Here is an 8,941-nt window from a genome sequence, read left to right on the forward strand (position 1 = left end):
TGGCACTGTGCTTATAATTAGGAATGTGAACCACATGAACTCTGGCACCTACTAAAAATACAAAAAATTAGCTGGGCATGGTGGCGCGTGCCTGTAATCCCAGCTACTCAGGAGGCTGAGGCAGGAGAATTGCCTGAACCCAGGAGGCAGAGGTTGCGGTGAGCCGAGATCACGCCATTGTACTCCAGCCTGGGTAAGAAGGGCGACACTCCGTCTCAAAAAAAAAAAAAAAAGTTTATCGTCGCTATGTCTATACTGCTGAATTTAATTTAAAGGGTAGAAAATAATTTCAGAAACAAGGTTTTGGCAGTCCCTCAGGCATTAACACCTGACTTGGAAACACCCATGTGCAAATGCAAAGCTCCAAAAGCGACTTTTGACCCTTTCCTTCTGTGTTGAGTGTTGTGTGGATGGCAGTGGGCATGGTGGGAAGACACATGGGCTCTGCAACATTAGGGTTAAAACCCTCCGTGGGATTAGATTGCCCCGGGCAGCCCCGTGTCTATTCTGGGCTCTGGCCTGCAGGCCTCCTGGGGACTGACAACAGCTGCCTTCGGCTCCCAGGGTGGGGTCCTTCAAGGAGCAGCTGAGCAGCTGCTGCACTCCATCTTTCTTTTCCCCATCCTGGGAGAGCCTCATCCCCTCCCCCTGTCCCTTCCATTCTCCTGACTGCGGCTTCCTGCTTCCCCCTTTAGCATTGGATGCATCTGTCTCTACCAGAGAAGTAACAGCCCCTGCCTGGAATATTTTTATTGTAATTTAAAAAACTGATATCTACTGTTTCTTGAGCTCTCTGATGCTACATGCTTCAGATGAATTATCCCTCCAAATCTCCTCACATGAACAATTCCAGATCAGTAAGTTACGACTTGATCTTAGTGTTACTGGACAGAGGTCCTGATCCAGGCCCCAAGAGAAGGTTCATGGATCTCGGGCAAGAAATAATTCAGGGCAAGTCCATAGAGTAAAGTGAAAGCAAGTTTATTAAGTAGGGGAATAAAAGGATGGCTACTCCACAGACAGAGCAGCCCCAAAGCCTGCTGGTTGCCCATTTTTACGGTTATTTCGTGGTGATATGCCAAACAAGGGACGGATTACTCATGCCTCCCCTCTTTAGACCATATAGGATGACTTCCTGACATTGCCATGGCATTTGTAAACTGTCATGGCACTGGTGGGAGTGTAGCAGTGAGGACGATCAGAGGTCACTCTTGTTGCCATCTTGGCTTTGGTGGGTTTTAGCCAGCTTCTTTACTGCAACCTGTTTTATCAGCAAGGTTCTTTATGATCTGTATCTTGTGCAAACCTCCTATCTCATCCTGCGACTTAGAATGCCTAACCTCCTGTGAATGCAGCCCAGTGGCTCTCAGCCTCATTTTACCCAGCTCCTATTTAAGATGGAGTTGCTCTGGTTCAAATGCTTCTGACATTAGGGTGATATGGCTTCTTTTTCCATGTAGCTCTTTACACGAGATAAGGAGAAATCTCCAGGACTACAGGGAAGACATGCAAATCCAACCATCTGGAGCAAAGGAACTGGGCTTGGCCAGGCTGAGCCCCACGTGGCCTGAAGTCTTGATGTCCCATTCGTGATATTATTCCAGACTGAATAAGCCAGATGCTGGGAAGTCTAATATGTGCTGGCCTACTGTGTTTTGATGTAAATGTCTTGTTGAAATGGTATGGCCAGACTGCAGTGTTGGCAGGAATTGGGAATTTTTCCCAGATGGAGTGGATATCCTTACCATCAAAGATCCTGAGGGGGCCAGGCACGGTGGCTCACACCTGCAATCCCAACACTTTGGGAGGCTGAGGTGGGCGGATCACCTGAGGTTGGGAGTTCGAGACCAGCCTGACCAACATGGAGAAACCCCGTCTCTACTAAAAATACAAAATTAGCCTGGTGTGGTGGCACATGCCTGTAATCCCGGCTACTTGGAGGCTGAGGCAGGAGAATTGCTTGAACCCAGGAGGTGGAAGTTGTGGTGAGCTGAGATCATGCCATTGCACTTCACCTTGGGCAACAAGCACAAAACTCTGTCTCAAAAAAAAAAAAAATCCCGAGGAGATCAATAATCCCAAGATGGGGAATGAGGCCTGGGGAAGTGGCCCTTGGCCTGAGAGAGGGCGTGGAGAAACTGCCATTCTTCTGGGCCTCATGGGCGAGTAGGGACCCTGTTGAATGGTCCGTGCCTTACAAATTCTGAAATCAGACCTGTCTAGAATTCAGTTTTAAATAATTTCTGTATTGCAATTCTTTCCTATTCTCCCCAAGGGTAGCACCTTCAATTTTCCTGGGGACTACTGGATTCCCCACTGGTCCCATGAGTTTTGGACAAGGCTGGTCCCATCCCATGGCTTCGTGGGTACACAGGTGACACAGAGCTGGCCAATGAGTGTACCATGCACTGCTGGCCATAGCACACAATAGTTCCACAGTAGGCATAGTGCACATAGTTCATGGCTGAGCATGTGACCCCAGCTGGGCCAATCAGAGCCAGGCTTACGTCTTGCTGGGACTTTCGGAATAGTGATCCAATAAAGTTTGGGAAGAGTAAGCCTAGAGCTTCCGGGGGCGCCACGTGGAGAATAAAGTAGACAAGCAAAACAGAGCCAAGAAAGAGAGCTCGAATCCTGAAGACACTCAGACATGTCTTCAGACTGAAGGCCTGAGCCTCTGAATCCAGCCATGCCCAAAGTAAGAATATGCCTCTGCTTTTTCAGCTTTGTGAACCAAAGAACTCTCTCTCTTTGACTGAAGTCAGTTTTGATTGGAGTTTCTGTCATTTTCTTCTAAAGATATCTTATTAAATGTATAAGCCATGTCTCATCTATCACTATGGGACGTTCAGGAAGGGTCTGTGCCCATGCTTGACTAAAGCGCATGTGTGAGAACAGCAACAGCTTAAGAATCTGATGCAGACCCTACAGGAAGTAATCTGTAGGGGAGAAGTGGACGGTGCTGTCCGAGGCTGGATACCACCAAAGGCTGCAAGCTTCCCACCGGACAGATGTGTGGAGCCTGTCATTTTATTTGTAGATCTTCAGAAATACCTGGGAATGACATTTAGTAAGAGGCTCTGGATGTCATAATAATTTGGGCTTCAAAAGCTAATGTTTATACCCATGTTCATATCAGCATTATTTACAACAACCAAAAAGTAGAAGCAATGTGAATGTTCATACACAGATGAATAAATAAACAAGGGCTGGGAACGGTGGCTCACGCCTATAATCCCAGCACTTTGGGAGGCCCAGGCGTGCAGATCACAAGGTCCAGAGATCGAGACCATCCTGGCCAACATGATGAAACCCCATCTCTACTAAAAATACAAAAATTAGCTGGGTGTGGTGGCATGTGCCTGTAATCCCAACTACTAGGCTGAGGCAGGAGAATTGCTTGAACCCAGGAGGTGGAGTTTGCAGTGAGCCGAGATCACACCACTGCACTCCAGCCTGGCGACAGAGATTCTGTCTCAAAAAATAAAAATAAATAAATAACATAAGTAAATAAACAAAATATATTCTATCCATACAATGGAATATTATTCAGCTTTAAAAATGAAATTCTAACACATACCACAATGTGGATGAATTTTGAGGACGTTATGCTAAATGAAATAAGCCAACCACAAAAAAACCCTCAAAATATTTTATGATTGTACTTACAAGAGGTACGTAGAGTAGTCAAATTCAGCAGTTGCCAGGAACTGGTGGAAGGGGGAAATGAGGAATTATTGTTTAACAGGTACAGAGTTTCGGTTTTGCAAGATGAAAAACTCTGAAGATGGATGGAGGCGATGTTTGCACAACAGTGTGGTTCTTCTGAAAACGACTGAGCTGTACACATAACAATGATTAAGATGGAAAATTTCGTGATGTCTATTTTACCACAATTCTTTTTTAAAGCTAATATGATCTCATTCTCATTGTATTTCAGGCAACGAGGCCAGTCAACACTTGGATTACACAGGTTAAATGTTTTACATTGTACCAGGAGGAATGGACAGAGTTGACTGGGGTGAGAAGTCTGAAATAGGTTCTAGGTTTCTTTAAGGAGTTTCAGATTGGAGACAGGTCCTGAATAAACAACAAATATTATAGGAACAGTCCATAAATTTCATTTAGGCCACCTACAAGAGCTAGAAGCTCGTTCCTTTTCTCTTTCTCTTTTCCTTTCCTTTCTTACTCCTTCCCTTCCTCCTTCCTTCCTTCTTTTCTTTCTTTTTTCTTCTTTCTTTCCTCTCTCTCCTTCCCTCCCTTCTTTCCTCTCTTTTTCTCACTCTCTTTCTCTCCTCCCTCCCTCCCTCCCTTTCCTCCCTCCTTCCTTCCTTCTTTCCTTCTTTTTCTTGCAGGGTCTCATTCTGTTGCCCAGGTTGGACTGCAGTGGTGCCATCATAGCTCACTGCTGCTTCAACCTCCTAGGCTCAAGCAGTCCTCCCACCTCAGCCTCCCAAGTAGCTAGGGCCACTACACTTGGCTTTTTTTTTTTTGTAGAGACAGGGTCTCACTATTTTGGTCAGGCTGGTCTCAAACTCCTGGGCTCAAGTGATCATCCCACCTTGGCCTCCCAAAGTGCTGGAATTACAGGCATAAGCCACTGCACCCAGCCCTAGAAGTCCTTTCTAAGAAAATTTAAAACACTTAGAGGTGAGATCTAGCAATATTGGAGCTACAGTCTTAGTTTTTGTTTTTTATTTTTCCACTGTGAATCTGGATCACCTGTAGAATGATTGTGGTGGAGAAGCAGAGGAACTGGTGAGGCCTGTGTCATGCTAGGGTAGGTAAGAGTGCTTTGGGAGTAATGAGATTTTTTCTACAGGGAAAAATGTATGGAAAGGTCTGGGGTTTTGGTGTCCCATTCACTCTTTATTTCTTCCCATCCATGCTCCAGGCAGCATTCATCTTCTGCATAAAAATTGCATTAAAAATAATTTTTAGTCTTTTATCCCAGCACTTTGGGAGGCTAAGGTGGGCGGATCACTTGAGATCAGGAGTTTGAGACCAGCCTGGCCAACATGGCAAAACCCTGTCTCTACTAAAAGTACAAAAATTAGCCAGGTATGGTGGCATGTGCCTGTAGTCCCAGCTCCCTGGGAGGCTGAGGCAGGAGAACCGCTTGAACCCAGGAGGTGAAGGTTGCAGTGAGCGGAGATTGCACCACTCCAGCCTGGGTGACAAAAGCAAGACTGTTTCAAAACAAAAAGAGAAGAAAAATAATAATTTTCAAATGCTTCCTTTGAAGTACAGACGACCAAAGTGAATTAGCACTGCTGACCTTAAACACAAGAGGTAGCGTGTCAGGACCCCAGGTGAAGAGGGCTTCCTTACACAGTGAAAAGGGCACTTGCCAGCAGCCTGAGCCCCAGGGGCTTCAGCAAGATGAACTTGGTACTCTGGAGAGAAGAAGAATGATAGAGAAGGAAAGAGGAAGGGACATAAAGCATCGGGGACTTCCGGGTGCCTATCCCAGGAAGGCAGGCTTTTTGAAATATTCCTAGCAGGACCTGTAACGATTGTATTTTGCCATTCTCCAATTAGGCTTGTGACTGTGTACGTTTCATCTGTGACTGTTTACTCTTTCAGGTGGTGTGAGGCATCATGGCAGAATTATGTGTATATATTTGATTCCTCTTCATTAAAACAGTGATTAATCGGGTGACAGGTACACCAGAATCTCACAGATCACCACTGAAGGACTTCCTTATGTAACTAAACACCACCGGTTCCACAGTAGTCTTTGGATAAAAGATTAAAAAATAATTAAAAAAATTTAAAAACCAAAATTCATCTCTAAAAAAATATTAAAAAAAACCCCAGTGATTAAAAATGGTGGTCAGGCCAGGCATGGCACCTCACGCCTGTAATCCCAGCACTTTCGGGGGTTGAGATGGGCAGATCATGAGGTCAAGAGATCAAGACTTTCCTAGCCAACATGGTGAAACCCCATCTCTACTAAAAATACAAAAATTAGCCGGGTGTGGTGGTGAGCGCCTGTAGTCCCAGCTACTCGGAAAGCTGAGGTAGGAGAATCACCTCTGAGAGGTAGAGGTTGTAGTGAGCTGAGATGGTGCCACTGCACTCTAGCCTGGTGACAGCCAGACTCTATCTTAAAAAAAAAAATGGTGGTCAATGAGATGAAGAGAAAAAGCAAGGGGGTGGAACAGGGACTGAGGAAGGAGTTCATTTTCTACCGGTGTACACCAGAGTGCATTTCAGGATGGTTACACAATCAGGTTTCATCCGCAAGATGAAGTGAAACCCAGGAACTTAAGAAAGTCCACGTTTATTTTAACACATGGTTCATTTGGGGGAAAGGAATTGAGTTTCAAGAAATTGAAACTTACAGGATTGCTTAAACTCTTGTTGATGGAAATAGAGCTAGAAAAACGCCATTGGCCTGTCAAATCAATTACGACTGTTCAGTGGGTTTCATCCCAGTAGCTTCTGCTGAGCATTTTGTTAGCCATCCTGAGGAGCGATGCCACGATGGTCTAGAAGTTTTTTGATTCTGAATTTTCAATGCATTAACCTGCTTAAAGTCATTTCCCCAGGAAGATATTTTGTAAAACAGAGAGATGATGTGATGTTTAAAACTGAGTGTCAACTTGATTGGATTGAGGGATACAAAGTGTTAATCCTGGGTGTATCTGCGAGGGTGTTGCCAGAAGAGATTAACATTTGAGTCAGTGGGCTCGGGAAGGCAGACCCACACTTCCTCTAGTGGCACAATCTAATCAGCTTCTAGTGAATGTAAAGCAGGCAGAAAAACGTGAGACTGACCTAGCCTTCCAGCCCACGTGTTTCTCCCATGCTGGATGCTTCCTGCCCGTGAACGTCCAGCCCAGGATCTTCAGTTCTGGGACTCGGACTGGCCCTCCTTGCTCCTCAGCTTGCAGATGGCCTATTGTGGGACCCTGTGATTGTGTAAGTTAATACTTAATAAACTCCCATATATATATGGACATATCCTATTAGTTCTGTTTCTTTAAGAGAACCCTGACTAATATAGATGATGAAGAAATCATTCACATTTTAAGGTGTGTTTATTTGTTATCATTTTATCTTACTTTAATTTATTTTTAGAGATGGGATCTCACTCTGTTGCCCATGCTGGAGTGAAGTAGCACAATCACAGCTCACCGCAGCCTCTGAACTCCTGGGCTCCAGCACTCCTCTCACCTCAGCTTCCCGGGTAGCTGGGACTACAAGCATGCGCCACCATACTTGGCCAAATTTTTGGCGGTTTTAATGGTTTTATTTAAACATAAATAAAATGTGCATAAGAGCTGTCTATTCATTTTCTTTGCTGTGCAGCCCGGCATTGGGGTTGGTGACTCAGGGCAGCCAGGCTGCTCTTTCCATACGGCTTTGCAGTTCTTGGAGGAAACACTGCGAGCGATCTCAGCACAGTGAGATTTGTAGCATATCAGCAGCACCTCCAGCTCCTTGAGATTGTGGACCGGGAACTCCCAGAAGCCACTGGGCAGCATGTGCTTTATTTCTTTGTTCCTATCACCAGTGCTGGGCATCAAGATCTGGCCCTTGAGTCTTCTCCGAGCCCTGTTGTCAATGCTTCTGGGTTTCTGCCAGTTATATGTGGAGTCAACGTAGACTCCAAAATTCTGAACAAGGTCATGCCACCTGGGGGAGAAAACTATACACCACCTGACAAAGCTCTGCTTATGCTTAAGTTTGGCATATCAGTCTGACTGGTGCCGGATGAACTTCTGAGTCCCCTTTTTGACAATTTTGGGCTTCATGAGGGGTCTGAGGTCATCCATCATGTCAAGTTGGTGGCTCCCACCTCCATAGGCAGCACCGAGGAAGAGAGACTGGCTAGATTTTTAATTTTACTTTTTGTAGAAATGGTGGTCTCACTATGTTGCCCAGGTTGGTCTTGAACTCCTGGCCTCAAGTGATCCTTCTACTTCACTCTATCCCTAACCTCACTCTACCCCTATCTCCTGACCTTGTGATCGGCCCACAGTGGTCTCCCTAAGTGCCCGGATTACAGGTGTGAGCCACTGCGTTCAGTTCATGTGTGTTTATATAGGTGTGGTAATAATCTGTAATCTTGAATTCTTTGAGTAGTCTCTGATTTTTAGACAATCATTGCAACATTTAAGAAATTTTGATCTACTAAATGTACTATCATGGTTTATAAAAATCACTTAAGTGAGTGCGGAGGTTTTACCTTCTGTAGCAGATGCTGTCATTGCTTTTGGATTCTTTTACCGATTTCAGGCTTTCTAGTTCCAGTGATTTTCTCTCTGACCCCCAGCAAGTACCTGCATATAGAAGGCAGTTACTTTTGAGTGGGTCCCAGAGCAAGAGGGTTTAGCAGCAGGTCCAAGCTGTGGAACAAATGACCCTGCTACCGGGGCCATATGGCTCAGCAGATCCCACGATGCTGGAGGAATCCATGCCTGATAAAGACACTGTCTCTCGCAAATCCCATTAAGAGCATGTCAGTGTAGGCTGGGCGCGGTGGCTCACGCCTAAAATCCCAGCACTTTGGGAGGCCAAGGTGGGCGGATCACGAGGTCAGGAGATCGAGACTATCTTGGCCAACATGACAGAACTCCATCTCTACTAAAATACAAAAAAATCCCGGCTACTTGGGAAGCTGAGGCAGGGGAATCGCTTGAACTCGGGAGGCAGATATTTCAGTGAGCTGAGATCGTGTCACTGCACTCCAGCCTGGGGGCAGACTGAGACTCAAAAAAAAAGAAAAAAGGGCATGTGTAGACTCCAAAATTCTGAATAAGGCCATGCCATGTGGGGAGGAAAACTATACAGCATTGGAAAAACTCTTCTTATGCTGTCAAGCAGTGGGACAGTTGAGCTCTGTGTCCCCATCCAGATCTCACCTTGAATTGTGATAATCCCCACATGTCATGGGAGGAAGCTAGTGGGAAGTAACTGAACTGTAGGAGTG

At 45.5% G+C, this 8,941-nt stretch overlaps 1 pseudogene; it reads right to left on the reverse strand.

The window, feature by feature from the left end:
* Nucleotides 1–7,293: 7,293 nt before the first annotated feature.
* Nucleotides 7,294–7,834, reverse strand: LOC144578285 (large ribosomal subunit protein eL32-like; annotated as a pseudogene).
* Nucleotides 7,835–8,941: the final 1,107 nt, after the last annotated feature.

Source organism: Callithrix jacchus, chromosome 11 (assembly GCF_049354715.1).
Source record: "Callithrix jacchus isolate 240 chromosome 11, calJac240_pri, whole genome shotgun sequence".
NCBI classification, from domain to species: Eukaryota; Metazoa; Chordata; class Mammalia; order Primates; family Cebidae; genus Callithrix; species Callithrix jacchus.